A 17,231-nucleotide genomic window follows, 5' to 3' on the forward strand; every position below is an offset into this window, starting at 1 on the left:
ACACCCTTCCAATTGGGGTTACAAATTAGACCCCAACTCAGCCATAATGGCATATTAGGGGTATATCATTTATATGACTACTTCCCACAGTTTTAGTTACAAAATTCAGGACTGTCAGATACAGTTATTCAATCTTAGTAATAGAACTAAGATAGTTTTACAGAATTTAGGACTGCCAGACATAGTAACTCATAACAGTACGAAACTCAGCTAGTTCCATCAGAACCTAGACTATCGGATACAGTCACTCAGTATCAGTTATTTCAGTTATACAGTTATCAGTATCTTATTTTATCAATACTCAGACTCAAAAATCATGTTATCACGAATTCAGTTACAGTCTCTTATTCATGGATGCATTCTCACATTCATGTTATACAGTTAGTTAGTTCAGTTTATGCATATGTACCCTTTTCATTCAACCTACCTCACATGGATACCAGTACATTCAATCGTACTGACGCATTTACGCTATGGTATTTTATAACATAGGTTCAGAAGCACAAAATCAAGAGCATCAATAGCATTCCAGTCTCAGCAGTGAGAGTACAGTGAGTCCTCATCTTTTGAGGACATGATTATTTCTTTATTATCTCATTAATTAATTTATTAGTTGGAGTTAGTTGGGGACATATCCCATCAACTCCTTATTGAAACAGTCATGTTTTAGAGGTTTTTCCAACTATAGTATGTTTAGACAATTTTGTTTTGGATATTTATACCCCATTTAAGATATTATGTCTCAATTTTGAACCTTACGGCCTTACAGCCTTTATTTCTACATTTATACAGTATATTATGTAGTATATAGTACAGATATCAGTCATGGGTTATCTTGTAGTTCTTCGGGGTCATGAACACCGTGTAGCGCTTCAAGTACCAGATTCGGAGAGTTACACAAGAATTGGTTCATCTCAGAGTGATTGATCGACGACTCTGGTTGGGAGGAACACAATACCGTCTCATCATTCAATTGTCAAAAGATTCAATTAAAGTTGTAGTTGACCGCATGAGAACTCACCCCTGGTCCTGATTAATAAATTAAGTTATTGGTCTAACATATGAGGTAGTAAGAATCGGTTCAACTCAAAGTGATCGATCGACGACTCTAGTCGAGAGGAACGCAATACCATCTCATTATTCAATTGCCAAAAGACTCAATTGAAGTTGTAGTTGACCCTATGAGAACTCACCCCTATTCCTAGATTAATCAATTAAGGTATTGGTCTAACATATGAGGTAGTAAGAATCGGTTGAGCTCAGAGTGATCGATCGACGACTCTGGTCGGGAGAAACACAATATCGCATCATTATTCATTGCCAAAAGACTCAATTGAAGTTGTATTTGACCCCATGAGAACTCACCCCTAGTCTTAGATTAATAAATTAAGTTATTGATCTAACATATGAGGTAGTAAGAATCGGTTCAACTCAGAGTGATCGATTGACAACTCTGGTCGGGAGGAACGTAATACCGTCTCATCATTCAATTTCCAAAAGACTCAATTGAAGTTGTAGTTGACCATATGAGAACTCACCCCTGGTCCTAGATTAATCAATTAGGGGTCGTTTGGTAGAGTGTATAAGAACAATGCAAAATATACTGTATTAGTAATGCTTGCATTAATAATACTTATATTATTTATGCTTGTATTAGTTATGTATGTATTATTTCATATACATTGTTTGGTTTGATGTATAAGAAATAATACATCTTACATAATTTCTATAAAATAAATTTTTGTTTACAAAAATACCCTTCTTTGATTTTGTACACTTTTTTGAAACAAGTTCTTTTGTTATTTCAAACATAATTAATATTGTTGAACTATTATATAGAGGTTTAGGATTAATTGCAAGACATTCGTCTTTGCGCAAAAATTTTACGTCGACGAATTAACATGGTTGAAACAAAAATAAAATACAAGACGTAAAATTAAGAAATAGTATCATTTTTGTAAAATCTTTTTAAAGACTCTCGAAGCAAAGAAAAAATATGTTAGAGTTATTTAAATCAACCATTCATTGTAAAAATTCAAATAGTGGGAAAAGAAATTGTGAAATATTTTGAAAAGATTCACTAGTGCAAATTAAATGGCGGGAAAAAGAATGGTAAAATATTTTGAGAGGGAAATTGAAGGGTATTAAGGTCAATTAATAACTTAATGCATGTATTTAAAGTCTTTGTATTACCAATATATAGGAAATAGAGTATATTACTAATACACACTTCAATACACAATAGAGTGTATGACTAATACTTAAATTAGTTATACATAGGGAAAAACTCGTACCAAACAAGGTACTAGCAATACACATTAACTAATGCATGGATTATATTACACATCTATTGCGATGGATGACCGAGCTTTAAAATTTTTCAAATTGAAATTTTATCTGTTGCACTTAGATATTTTAAGACCCTCTTTTTTAAAAGCAATTTAGGTATTTCCTGTCTGAGATAAAAAAAAGTTAAAATACTAAGGCGGTAAAAAATATTACTTGGATAACTCAAAAATCTCCTGAGTGAGTAGTCTTATCTGATCTTTTTAATGTCACTATGTCCTCATTCCCGTCAAAAGTCAAAAGTTATTAATGAATATTTAAAACCTATATCTAGAAGAATACTCACTCTCTCCTTTAGCCATAACATAAGACAGACTCAAGACTCAACTCAACTCAACTCATCCACTCTTTCTTCTTTATCTCTTTATTTTCTTTTTGACTCATTTTTTTCTATTTTTTCGGATGAGGATCCTTTCAGATCTCAACCGATCCATATCTTTTCTCGACTGAATTGGATGTTCTGATCCCTTTGCATTTTTCACATTGCAGGTATGGTTCACTATTGCTCTTTTCATCTTGTTTTCTTCTTTATATGTCATTTAAATTAGATATTTACATCTATTGCTATTGATGATTTACCCATTTGCCAGTTTCCTATTTATTGAGAAATTAAAGAAAAGGTGACTTTTAAGTCATGAATGAACAAACCATTGTTTTAATATCTATTGCAAAATGCCTCATCGGTTGAACAGATGGGTAATCTGTTGTATCAGATTGGTCATCTGTTGATTCACTCAATTTTGTGTTACCCTTTTGTACAGACGGAGCAACTATTTTAATAAATCAAACCAGTGGCATGGCTGGTTTGATTTATTCTAATAGATGACCCATCTGTTGCAATATGCCATATATCTATTACTACAGATGCCTCATCAGTTGAGTAGATGGATAATCTATTACATCAGATTGGTCATATGTTGATTCACTCAATTTTGTGTTACCTTTTTTGTAATGTTCTTTTTCTTATTCTTTTGTTTGTAGATAAAAGGAAGTGAAACAGGATCCATTTTTTCCCGACCAGCATTAAAGGCTAGAGTAAAGATGGGTTCGGAGGAATAAGCTGCTTGCAGATAGAACCACTTTATATGTGGGAGGTATGTATTACTGATCAATTTATCATGAAAACACACATCCAGTACAATGATTTTGTGAATGTTTGTTCTTTACCTATTAAGACTGTTAGGTTTGAATTGGTAAGGCTGAGGGACCAAGTAGGTGGTGTCAATACCCTGATATAATTTAATGATGGTTCATGCTCATGTTTTTGTGTCAATTTTGGGGAAGGGTTCAAGTTTTTGGCGGTAGTATAAATATCAAATAGTGATTGGACCAGTTTTAATGGCTCAATGGACTTGTTGAAAGGCCTTTGAAGCCTCACACTGCAAAAACCACCAATGGAACCAATAGAAATTCCCCTGGTCAAAATTTATATGGATGGGTTACTGAAGGAGACTATTTATAATACCCTAAATTTTCTTTAAGTCAAGTTTTATCCTTAAGGGGAGTAAGGGCTAACTTCCCAAGTAAGAAGTATTTTAAACCGTGTAGAATTTTCCCAATATTGACTTTTTGTCATGTAGAGAATTAAATAAGCTTTCCATCGATACCAAATTTGCCCAAATTCGACACTCGGGCAAAGAATTAGAGCCATTTTAGTGAGACAGTGTACCACCTGGTACTTTATCACGTCACGGAGCCAGCCAAAATGACAATTGTCAAAATCCAGTAAGACTCCGTTATTCCACCGCACCGCGGTGTCTTTCCAGTTTGCAACCAAGGTGGCAATGCGATTTCCACCGCATCGCCCCATCAAGCAGTTTCCTAATTGTCCAGTTTCCAGTGAGCAGGCGCGATTTCACCGCGTTGCACCAGCATGGAAAATTGGGATTTTCAGATTCTAAATTTTAATTCCAAGGGCAAAACGGTCATTTTTTTATCCCTATATATACTCTTTAACATGAGATTCAGCCACATTAAACCCAAATATTATTGTTTTCTCTCAATTTCCCTCAAGAACAAGAGGTAAGGTTCCAAAATCAAGACCCCCAATCATCAAGGTTTCACCATTAATCTTTCGAGGATCAAGTAGTAAGATATGAAGATGTTGATTCTTGAGTTCCTTCCACCCAAGAAGTTCAAGGATCCTTTTCTAAATTCTAAGATCTTAAATTTATGAGTTTTCATGATTCATGTGAATTGAAATTGAAGTTCATGTTCTTTGTGAGTTTTAATTCATGTTTTGTTTACAAAGTTTCAAGATTTGATTCTAATAGGTAATATTCATGTGATGTTCATGATAAACCCTCTTCAAGTTGCATGATAAGTGATGTGTTTATGTCAATTAAGTGTATAAATTTTTGAATAACCAAAGCATGCTCCCCATATGTTTTATAAAATGTTTATGTGAAGGAATTAGAGCCATTATAGTATGTTGACTAGAAATTTCCAATTTTGTGTAAGTTCATGCATGCCAAGTTTTTGTTGAAAAACTTTAGTGAATGAATTGTGACATGTTAGCATGAAATTCCCCAACTATGTGCCCTTCAATGCATGTTAAGTGTTTGTTGCAAGACCCTTTTGAATGGAGTATGAGCCAATAGCATAGCTCCCTATACTACCACATGTTTATGATTTCCAAGTGATTGAAAAGATGCTTAATGATTGTAATGGTGAATGAAAGCTCATGGTCATGATTATTCAAAAATGGTTATATTTAGTTTTATGATATCGAGTCCTGGGGGTATTCATACCCAATAATTTAGCTGCAAGTCTAGAGCCAGTGTCAGTTTTCAGGATTATCTCAGTCAAGCCACGATCCTTAGAACTCAGTGAGTTACAGAACTCAGTACTCCCAGACAGTTATGGGACTTAAGAAATCTCAGTAATCTCAGTATCGTTAGCATTCTATCCTCAGTTCAGTACTCAGCTCAGATCTATTAGCATTCAAGTATTCAGTTCAGATCTAAGTAGCATTCAAGTAATCAATTCAGAGTTTCAGTATTATTCAGTTAGATAACGAGATTCAGTAGTATTCCATCAGATAACGAAACCAAGTGAACTCAGCTCAACTCAGTTACTCAGTATGATCAGTAAGAAATTCATCTCAGTCTAAGTTCAGTAAGAATCAGTTCAGAGTCTTTCAAATGGGAGTAGTAACTAGCATCGAGCGAGTGCAGGGATGATGACTTCCCCGTTAAAGAGGTAGAGTTGTTAGTAACAGTCCCTGAACTAAAGAACTGCGAAGCTAGCGCAGGACTAGGAGCCACCCGTTAGATTAAGGCTTGACTATCGTACTGCCTTAAGCTTGACTTCCCATTCAGGGTCACCCATTAGAGAGGCTTGACCATAGCAGAGGTCTATACCTGTGGCACAGTATTGACACCCTTTTAGCTGGGGTTATAGATTGAACCCCACCAGTTTAGATTTAGGGCATATCGATTAAGTGAGAACTCCCATAGTTGCAGTTTCAGTATCAGTCTTTAGAGTAGAACTCAGAAATCAAGATTGTTAGATACAGTCACTCATCTCAGTAAGGAACTTAGTTAGTTCCATAAATTCACGGACCACTCACTATATAGGTCTGGTCTCACATAAATTTAATCAATATCAGTACTAATAGATCCAGAGATCACCCAATAGATAGGACTAATCTCAGATTCAGTTAATTATTCTCATTATCAAATTCAGAGATCTTCCGCTAGATTGGTCTGATCTCAGATATAATCATTCCTTATATTGGTAATAGATTCAGAGATCATCCGTTAGAGAGGTTTGATCTCAGATTTAGTTAGTCGATAGTAGCAAGCTCAAAATTCAATTATTGATATGAGTAGATTCAATTAATCAGCTTCAATATCATTAGATTTAGAGATCACTCGCTAGATAGAACTAATCTCAACTTAAGTACCCAGTTATCAATAACAAAATATTTAATTATTCAGTACCTCAGAATTAGTAGTGAGTTCAGATATCAGTAAAACAGTATCCGAGTCTCAGTATTTAGATTCACAATGATTTCAGTTATGGTTTGTGCATTCATGCATACGTCCTCATTTAGTACTCTCATGATTATTCAGTTAAGTAATTATTTATGCATAAGCCCTTGCATTTAGCCTTACCTCATCTTGCATACTCAGTACATTCCCATGTACCAACGCATTTGCACTATGATGTCTTACTTTACACCATAGGTTCAGAGGCACAAGATCCAGAGCACCCTTACCAGCCCAGACTCAGTCAGCAGCAGTAGACGTAATAATTAGTCCTCTTAATTTGAGGATGATCCTTATTTTATTATTGAATTAGATTTAATTTATTTTCAGAAGACGGAGTTAATTGGGGATATTTCCCACCAGCTCTACAGTTCAGACATTTATAGGCTTTTTAGACAGATATATCAGTATTTAGTTTTCTATTTAGTATTTTAGATGTGTTGAAACTTATGACAAGTTTTCGCCAGTTTTCCGCATTTAATTTTAGTATATTATGCAGTGCTCAGTTACAGATATCAGAAAAGGTTAGCTTGTGGTCCCTCAGGGTCATAAGCACCATGTGGTGTTCCAATTATAGAAAATTGAGGCGTTATAATATTATATAGTAGTAGGTACTTGGGAGAATACCTGTGTGGGGAGGGGGAGGGGGAGGTTGAGAAGGCCATATAATATCTCAGACCTTGTTTAAGAGGAAACACAAGGTAGAAAGGAAAGTATAGTGAAATTGGATGATAAAATTGACATAAAAAATTAAAAAAACTGGATGAGCTGTGAATGTGAAAGTGTATCCAAAAATAAAAATCCATCAGTCGTTGAAGTAAAAGAAGAATAGAAAAGAGAACTATAGCTGACTTTGCTAGAGACTACAACTAGCGAACGTGGCCTCAATGAAGACCCTCACAAAGTGCAGGACCAAAACTCTAAGGTAGAAGTTTCGTGAGCATAGGAAAGTGATATAATTTTCAGTCAGAATTGAAACCTGAACCAAGTATTCCTAAATTAAAAATATAGGATCAAGCCAAGGTGGAAATTTCTCAAGTTAAACTTGCATCCCATGCCTCTGGTTTATGGCTCTGTTCTGGTCAAAGGCAATGGAGACAACAAGGCATGGAATTTCTGCCCAACTTCAAACCTTTTTGTTTCTACTGCCATTGACCTGATCATAGCCACAAACAGAAGTCATGGCATGCAAGTTTAACTTGATAAATTTCCACCTTGGCTTGATCTCGTATTTTTAATTTAGGAGTAGCTGGTTCAGGTTTCAATTTTAACTGACAATCATATTAATTTCCTGTGCTCACAAAAATTCTTCCTTAGAGTTCTGGTCCTGCACTTTGTGAGAGTCTTCATTGAGGCTACGCTCGCTAGTTTAATTCTCTAGCTAAGTGTCCAGCTCCAGTTCTGTTGACCATTTTTTTCAACGACTGATGGATTTTTATATTTGGATATACTTCCACATTTGAAGCTCATCCAGTTTTTTCGTTTCTCATGTCAATTTCATTGGCCAGATTCACTAGAATTTACTTGATTGCTCCCTGTGTTTCCTCTTAAACAAGGTATAAGATGATATATGGCCTTCTCCACATTCCCCTTCCCACAAAGGTATTCTCCCAAGCACCTTCTACTGTATAAAAGTCTCCTCCAGTAATTCATCCATATAAATTTGGAATAGGGGAATTTCTATTGGTTACATCATTATTTACTGCAGTTTGAGGCTTCAGAGGGCTTTCAAGAAGTCTATTGCGCCATTAAAACTGGTCCAATCACTATTAGATATTTACACTGTCGCCAAAAACTTGAACCCTTCCCAAATCTTGACATAAAAACATGAGCATAGACAGAAATTAAATCATAATAGGGTATCAATACCACAGTCTTAGAACCCTTCAGCCTTATCAGTTCACACATATCAAACTAAAGTATACAATGTAGGATCTTGTTTGAAGGATCAATGTCTAATCGGTAAAAAACTGCATTCACAAAATCATTGGACTTTATGTATGTCTATCACGGTAGAATGATCAATAATACATAACTCACACGCATGAAAGTGGATCCATTGCACACACCTTATTCTTCCTACCCCTTCAAAGACACTACAGTGTTGTTTATTCATCTACACATACGTGATGACTATTAAAAAAGAGGTGTGAAGAGTCGTGAATTTTTTATCTTAACATATTCAAAATAGCTAATGAATTAAAATCTCTATCTGTTGCAACTGAAGAACCAACTGTTGGAAGAAATCAAAACATCTCCTCCAATATATGGTCCATCTGTCACAACAGATAATCCATATGTTGCAATAAATTATAAATCTGTTGCGACAGACCAGACATTATTTATTCATCTGAACGCATGTGATGACTATTAAAAGAGAGGTGGATTCGTGACTTTTTATCTAACACATTCAAAATAACTGATGAATCAAATTATCCATCTGTTGTAATTGATGAATTAGTGTTAGAAGAAATCAAAACATCCCTAACAGATGGTTCATCTGTCATAATAGATAATCTATATGTTGCAACAAATGGTAAATCTATTATGGCAGATGGACGATCTGTTACAACAACTCAATAATAACGGTTGTTATCAAGTCTTCTCAAAACCATTTTGAAGAGGTGAGAAGTATTAATGTAAACAAAAAATTCATGACTTGTCACAAAAAAACAAAATGCCACCAGTTTGAATGTAATTAATACAATGAATCTTAACAGACGTTCCTTTTGTCCTTAAACATCTAGATTCAATCCTCTATAAATAGGTCCCTCCTTAATCTTCATTCTGCTAAACTTTATTTATTTCTTGCATTTCTTTTCGTATGACATCTTCAACAACTTTTCTTCAAAGAGCATATTCCTTTATCATTGAGGTAAGTTTTTTTTTGTGTAAATCTACTAGTTTGTAGTATACGTTGAATTATATTTGGACTCTTTTCTTTACATTTGTCATTGCTATTCTGTGCGACAGTGTGGAAACTTTAAAGATAGGTTACAGAGGCTGATGAGGACCCTGCTGCTGCGAGTTGATTGGCCGGCTGTCATTAATGATGATAATGATGATGATAATAATAATTAGAATGTGTTTTTCTTTTAGAGTATGTATTTTAATTTTTGTATATTAGATCTACACCTAATGTATTTTATTTTTCGTTTAATAAAAAATTTATGTTTAGTCGACTTTGGATTTTTAATTCTTATTTAATTTTCATTCTGTCTATTTCTTCTTCTAAACATTTTACATGTTAACATATTGATGGTTGGAGGTAAGGAGCAATTTTAAATCCAGTAGCAATAGCAATTTTGGCTTTTGAGTTCTTTCAACAGATGGACCATGTATTGAAACAAATTGGTCATCGGTTGGGTTTCTGTCAATAGATTATCCATCCGTTGCGACAAATTTATCATCTGTTGGAGGAAAACATTCCAATTTTATGGAACTGTGTTGTGTTCTTCCAGCTAATGTCCATTTGTTGTCACAGATGAGTAATCTGTTGAAAATACTTGTGGTCTGCTGTATTGTTTAATAGTTCATGTTTTGCCTCTATTTATTGATGCACAAGTTATTAAAAAGATATTTTATATATAATAAATGATAACATTACGTTCACAATAATGAGTTAAATATATAAAACCCCACAACAAACAACTATACAATTTTCTGCAATTACAATGATCATGTTGGATTACTATTCGGGCATGTAGTTCTTTTGTGGCCAGCGCTCTTACATACGGAGAACTTGTTTCTTCTTATTGAAAATGATTCTCCGACTCAACGCCTCCTCTTATATGGCTTTCTTCCGGGTTTGATAGTGCTTGGGTCAATATATGGAGGAGGTATTAATCTCCCCATAAGCTCTACAGGAACAACCCAAGATTCTTTCGGAGGCACCGAAGTAATATGCCCACTATATGTCATTTCATATTTTTTTCACCGAATAATATTGAGAGGAGTGCTCGTAAACTTCAGCTCCATATTTACGATTGTATTGAGCTCAAAGCGTTGCCATAAGCATGTGGACGGGGTATTTTGTCGAAGTTAAAAACTCTGTAGTACAAGTTCTTGTTTGAAGATCTCCATATCATTTTAAAATTCTTTTGTCACCTACAGCCCAAACCCCCCACTATATAACCCTCATCATATAAAGAATGCCATTAGAATCTAAAATTATGTCAGGTTTTCGATTTCATCCAACAGATAAAGAGTTGATCAATTATCTGAAAAATTTTGTGCTTCGCGGAATTTTACCACTTATGGGTCGGGTGTTATTAAAGTGGCAGATATATATGAAGACTCCGAACCATGAAAGATATGTGAAGCTTCTAGATAAAAAATACGTTACCTTTTTCGCGATTGAAGATATTCAAGAATTCAATCAAAAAATTCAAAGAACAATTGGGAAAGGGACTTAAAGGGGCTAAACAAGTGGTGATCCAATTACAGATGGATCAAAGAAGAATACTATAATTGGATATAAGGAAAGTTTTAGGTATCAAAGTGAAAATGTAAAAGTTCAAAACGAAAAGTGTCCCATGAAAGAATACTTTTTGCCAGCCGAGTACATCAAGAAAATTAACAACAAGGATATTTTCGTCATTGAAAAATCAAAGAGAAGAAAACATGTGAGAAAAATTAAAAGGTGGTTATTGATCATGGGTCATGGAACAAGAAGTTGATGAATTAATTCCTTGATTTAATTAGGTGATATTTTTTTCTTTTTCAATTTAGGTGATATTAGCTTAAATTTAAAAGTTTTTTTTTTCAATGCTCTAGTTGTTTATTATTTATTACTTATTATTAGTGAGTTAAATCGACATTTAATTTCCTTGACAACAATTTTTTATAGAAAGTTTGTACTTTGTTATATTTTTTATTTAATCTTTAATATCTGAATTATATATGTTAGGATTATTATTTTTCTTTAGATATGAAGATAATATTGTAGCCTACTAATGCAGTTTCTTCTTTTAATTTCTTGACCCTCCTTGTTTTAGTTTATTGTCTTCAATAGTTGGTTGCACAAACAATAAAATCTTATATTAGTAGCTGCAAGAAAAGGAAAATAAGCTTCACTTTCTTAGAATTTTTGCGACCAACTTTTTCCTTGAATTAAAGAGCCAGTAAACAGTTGGATGTAGAATTTGTCTAGGAATTAAAAATTTAAAAAAATACCAAAAGCTAAATGGTTTAAAAATGAGTTTTTGGCTTGTGTCAAGAGAATTCAATATTTAATATATATATATATATATATATATATATATATCAACTCTATATATATACTCTTAATTTTCGTGAACAAGGGGGTTTGGATAAACCTGTTCCTTCTACCACGATCTGCCCACGTATGTAGTTGAGAGATTCCAATTATATTATTGTAAACTTTTAATATAATGAATTTTTGAATTGTGAAAAATAGAAAAATAAAAAATCATAAAGAACTCTAAAAACTACGAAACTCGTTTTTGACTCATTTTTTTTTCTTTTGAACTTTTCCTTGCCTACAGACTTTCCTTTAATTCTAGCACATGTTTTTTCCTAAATCAGTCCATCAAATGATTATGTTACCCTTAAAGATGCAACAACTAGCACGTTAGAATGCTTAGAGAGAGCCTTCTACAAAGGACCAAACATGTCCCGCAAAGTCTCAATATGATGCATATAAGAATGACCTAACAGCTGGTCTGTACTGGGGACTACTAACAAGGTTGTTTGAGGGAGCATATGGTCGATAGTGGTCGCAATAGTTTTTCATCTGCTCCGTACCAGCCGACGGCTTCCTCTGCTAAAATAAGGAAGATTCAACTAGAGGTAGTAGACACAACATGTACTACGGGACTTGATGCGAAAGAAAGGACTTGGGTTATGCAAATGATGACATATATAAAACGGTAACACATAAGAGAAAAACTATAAACACGTAGCACGTAGGCACTCAACAATGATAAAAATAGCACAAACGATGACAAAAATAAGGCGTCTATACACCAATAGTGTCACACTAAGCCGATACAACTCAAAATAAAGCTCGAATTCTGAAAATCCCCAGCAGAGTCGCCAGAGCTGTCACACCCCTTTTTTACTAAAAAGATTCTGTTGACACCTAATTTTTGCCCTCCATAATCCAATTTAATTTTGAGTTTCTTCGATTTTCAAATAAAATCACAAAAATTATTTTTTCCAAATAAATGCATTTTAAAATAGGTATTTGAGCTAAATTTGTCATTTAAATGATAATTATATATTTTCGTATTTGCATTTACGAGATTGTATAAATGGTGTCATTTAAATGAACATTTTCATCAAAATTGGACTTTAAATTAAGGATTATTTGAAAAATAAATTTAAATAATTAAATCTTGATTTAAATATAATTTATTCTTACAAATAATTTATTTAGAGAAATAATTGTTTGGTTTTATTAAACCAAGAAGCTCGAGATTTAACAAGGAATTAATTTGCATTTATTTTCAATTGAATTTAGTCAATCTATTTAAATTTGAACCTTAATTGAAATCAATTCGTCCATAATTTCAATGCAATTGGTCGATTGAGTTTAATTAGGCTAAATTTTAAATGAAATTGCCTAAAGTCTCTTTCTTTTTGACTATTTAATAAATAGCCTAACCTATCCATATCCTAATTTAATTGAGGGTTATTTTAAATTAATTCCCAATTTCCTGAGGCCCAACATGCACTCCAACCCATTAAAACCTACCTAACCCTCTCAACAGCCCAATACACACCACCTGCGACCCGGTCCGGCCCAATTCCCTTATCCCTTATTTCCTTATTCTTCAAACCAAGGGAAAACCAAAAACAGCAGTGGACGCGTACAAGCAGAAGCAAAAATCTCACATCACAACTCCATCAACCCTTCTCGTACCGACCCGTAACCTGCACGTCCTTAGCCTTCACCACGCGCCCCACACAAACTCGTTCGTGAAAGCCTAGAAGCTTCCAAAAATTGGTGAGTTGGCTTCTCCAACGAATCCATTTCGCAAATCTTGGGTACCATGGTATGAATTCGTACCTATCTAGTCAATTTTCATTGGTTTGGGGTATGTTTTGATTTTCCCAATTTATTATTGGTCCACCCATTTCAATTTGAGAAGAAAAATCCAAAAGGGAGTACCATTTTTGCGGATGAAAACCAAACCAAAAGAAAAGGGGAATGGAAATTTTGAATTTCAAAATCTCCTTCGAAAATCCCCAATTTACCCCCCAATTCATCTTCTATATAAAGACCCTTGGGGTCACAGTTTAGGGGGTCAGAAAAATTGAAGGTTGGAGGAGGATTAGAAACCCTAGGGTCTGAAAATTGTTTGAAGAAATTAGATCGAGAATTTTTCTTTTGGTTTTGAGAGTTTTTGTTCTAGGGTTTTAAATTGGGGAATTTTTCCTTTTCTTTTCCTCCTAGGTTCTCTGTGAGGAGTTCTCCTAAAAAATGAAAAGGGAGAAAATTTCAGGGCTCGAAAGAGGAGGGTTCGAAACTTCTAGGGTGTAGAAATCTGAGGAGAGAAGAATTTTTGTCACTGTTTAGGGGATCTTCTTGATTCTTTTCTTTCTCTTCTGGAGTTGGAAATTCTTTGGAAAAAATTCTAAGTGGTGGTGGTTGCGATCTTGACAAAAGTTCGAGTCTCGTTTGCTGCCACGAAACAGGTAACTCCCCGTTCCATTGAATTTTGTTTATTTCTGCTTCATCTCATTCTTCTCTAGTTATAAGTCTTATAGCGATACTGCTTGCTGGGTTGTCTGTTGTTGGAAGTTTTGAAGACTGTAGGTTGTTGTCTTAACTTTTGATAGTTTTCATTTTCGGATTGATGGTATTCGATTGTAGCTGACTTTACAGTAAAGTTGCATGTTTTGACGATTTTTGGGCTGAAGGTATATTGTTATAGTTGATTCCTATGTTAAAGTTCGGTGTTTGGTTAGTTTCAGTTCAACGGTGCCTTGGTTTTGTAATTGAGGATTTTTGCTTTGATCTTATTCAATAGTTCGAACCAAGGGTGTTTTATTTGACGTCATCTTGTTTGTTGTCATTAGTTGATGTTGTTGAACTAGTAGTGTCATTAACCGTACTTCCTCTTGAGTCTTTGTCTTCTTCTATGACAAAGAACACGAGGATATATCTGATAAAAGTAGTGAATCCCATAATTCCTCGATGATCGTTTTGACTTTTAAACTCATTTTGAGTTTGTCAAAAGAGGATGAGGTTGATATTTGTGTCCATCCATCTCCTTTTTGGCTTTATTTTGTCTCTTGAACTCGTTGCCAATATGTGGTCGGGATAGGGAGACGGATGCGCTAGTTGCGAATTTGGAGTAAGTCTCTTTAAAGAAAATAGTTCAATTTTGTTTTCTTTATGGGAATGGAGTGTCACAATTTTTGGTTTCTTTGAATATCTACTGATTGGATGAAATTTATGTTTATACGTCCACCTCGCTTCTTTTCATGTTCATTCTGTCTCTTGACTAGGACAGGGGAAGGCTATGTTTATGCACACAATTCCCGAAACAACTTGCACATCATTTTCTCTTCATCTCTACTAACTTGAGAGTATCATATAGTGTGGTATAATTGGTTTATTTGAAGCGCATGACTGCATTACGATTTTAGTGTTGGAAATTAATAGTGTTCTTGATTTAAGTGAGACCCTCTTTGCTTTTGTTGATTGGATTGTCCTGTATACTATACAACATACGAGAAAAGAGGTGAAACGAACTTATCTTGGTTCATCTGTAGCATAAATTTAAGTATCTATTTTTGGGAATTATCTTCAACTCTTCAATTTTGTATTTCGGTTGAATGTTTTTATAGCCAACTGATAAAATTTTCTTAGTTTCTGTGTATTCCTTCTCATAAGTATACACCGGAACCTATCATTTTGTCAAAAGGAATAGATTGCGATTTACTATTAATGTACGGTCCTTTAACAAATGTTACAGCATCCCTCTACTGCAACAAACAAAACCAACATTACGTCCTATTGTCTCATTTAATGGTCATCACATGCGATTAGGAAAAGTGACCTTTTACTAGAATTCTTTCATGCATATGTATACTTTCATGCCAAAGTCCAGTATAATATGGCGTGTTCTCTTTGATCTCTATGTTAAAAGTTCAAAACCAATTAAACACAATTGTATGTCGCATATATCACTAATCTAGTAGCTAAGTTTCCTTTTATGTATCGAAGTAGTGATTTTTTTTAACAGCTTTGGACTTTTTGAATTTTTTGTGTTATAGAAGTAATTCATTTTTATGAACGCGTATTAATTCATATATCTTTTCTTTGCATGCACACCTCTTGGAGCCCAAATGGGCTTCTTCTCTCTTTGCATTTCATAAATGTGCCAATGAGGCCTATCCTTCCGAGTCAAGCCCGAATGAAAGCCTAAAGTTGAGCATGCGGCATATGGATACGAGAATTCGAAAGAGAAATAATGGATTAAAATCCCATTGAAGCGGCCAAGTGATTAGAATGTTTCTTTTCTTTTATTTGTTTATTTATTTTATCGTCTTTTATTTATTTGTTTATTTATTTATTCCTTTATTTCATTTGGGCCTTGAAGCCAAAGTTGTAAATTTAATGCAGGTAGAGCGAGACTCGAGCCAAAGGCTCGAAAACTAGACTAAGACAGGTGAAATGGGTTGAAAACCCAACTAGATTAGGAAAGGGCCGATGGTTTGGGCTTGAAAGCCTAAATCACTACTTCCCAGCTTTTCTCCCTTTTTCCTTTCGTTTACTTATTTACATGTTTCTTTATGAACTTAGTTAAAATCCCTAACTAAGTCGCCTAAATACTGGTTTTGTATAAACACTAAAATTGCTTTTCTTTGCAGAAGTTTAACTTTTTTCAAAAGTTAGTCAAAGTCGATTTTCAAACAGTACGGATAATCGCAAGTTAGCGGACGTTTTAGGTGCCTAACACCTTTCTTAAATGTTAATAGAAACCGCCTATTTAGAATCTCTAACTTAAAATGATTTTCCTATTTTGAATCGTTTGAAGTAACTTTTATAAAGATTTCTTAATTCCTTTTTAAAATTAAGTGGTGACTTTCAAAAGTCAAAATTTTCGCAAAACAGAAATGGCGACTGTTGGGGATTTTTAATTAGGTTCTAATCAAATGTTTGATTTCATCTTTTGATTAACTGTTTGTGTTTATATGTTTTGATTCTGTAAAGTTTAACTATCGCATTTCATGGCATATTCCTGTATTATTTAAATTGTTGTGGGGTTTTGTGGATTTCTCGGCCCCTATTGTTCCATTCTAATAATGTGTTGGAAATACGAACGACTTATTAGCATGTGAGTCGTCTGATGGCTGTTCATATTTTCAAACTCAAGCTGTCCGCTTGAGAATCAGTGTTCAAACCCACTTTAGACATCTAGGATAGAATGAAACCAAAATCCTATTTTAGGCATGAGCCTAGGACAACCCAATACTTAAGCAGGGTATTGGGCCTATTAGAAAACCTATCCTGCATCTATTGATCCCGAGTCAATTATAGATGAATCATATTTATGTGTTGAAGAAAATGTATGTCTGTCTAATTCAATCCATTATCTTTTGGGGTCGGGAAAAAGCTCAATTTGCTAACTTTCGTGAGAAAAATTGAAGCAAGTTAAGCAAGAAACTGATCGATTTAGGAGGTTGCATCTAAGGCACAGTATGAATGTCAACGGATTTCACCAATATAAGAAATGGATGAAGCTAAGAAGTAGAAGGATGATACAAGAAGCATTCAGTAATTAGTATCCCCTGCATGGAACATTATTTCCTTTCCCTACAGATTGTATCCCTTTTGTGTAACTTTTGTAGACATTTATGTCATTTATGTATACCTATGAAGGTTTTTTGGGATAATGGATTGGCTTTAATAAGGCA

At 34.2% G+C, this 17,231-nt stretch overlaps 1 long non-coding RNA gene across 1 annotated transcript; it reads left to right on the plus strand.

Moving 5' to 3' along the window:
* The first annotated feature begins 13,025 nt into the window (after nucleotides 1-13,025).
* Nucleotides 13,026-17,231, plus strand: LOC124889312. Its single transcript, XR_007048202.1, has 2 exons — nucleotides 13,026-13,357; nucleotides 13,759-17,231. It is a non-coding gene; the product is annotated as an uncharacterized LOC124889312 (long non-coding RNA).

This window comes from Capsicum annuum, chromosome 12, assembly GCF_002878395.1.
Source record: "Capsicum annuum cultivar UCD-10X-F1 chromosome 12, UCD10Xv1.1, whole genome shotgun sequence".
NCBI lineage: Eukaryota > Viridiplantae > Streptophyta > Magnoliopsida > Solanales > Solanaceae > Capsicum > Capsicum annuum.